The following is a 436-nucleotide window of genomic DNA, read 5'->3' on the forward strand; positions in this document are numbered from 1 at the left end:
AGAAAAGATCTCAACAAAAAAGAAACTATCTAGAAATAAAGTTAACAAATAAATCAAGATATATATATATAGACAGAAAACTTTAACATACTTCTGAAGAGCACAGAAGGACTGAACAAATGGAAAAGTATATGTGTTCTTCCCCCACCCCTGCTTCTCTTAAATAGGAAGATTCAACAGAGTTAGTTCAATTCTCCATATATTAATCTATAAAATAACATGACTCCAACAAAGTATCTCCTAAGATTAGAACCAGATTAGCTGTAACTAAGGCTCATGTGAAAAGACAATATAGAATTATGGTTTTACCCAAAGGCCCAGACATTTTGGCAAGCTGCTTATTAGTTGTGTATTCCTGGACAAGTTCTTAACCTGCCTCAAATGCCCCTTCCGTGAAAGGGGATAATACCAACGTGGTAGGGTCGTCAGGAGGATG

Source organism: Martes martes (genome assembly GCF_963455335.1).
Source record: "Martes martes genome assembly, chromosome: 4".
Lineage (NCBI taxonomy): Eukaryota > Metazoa > Chordata > Mammalia > Carnivora > Mustelidae > Martes > Martes martes.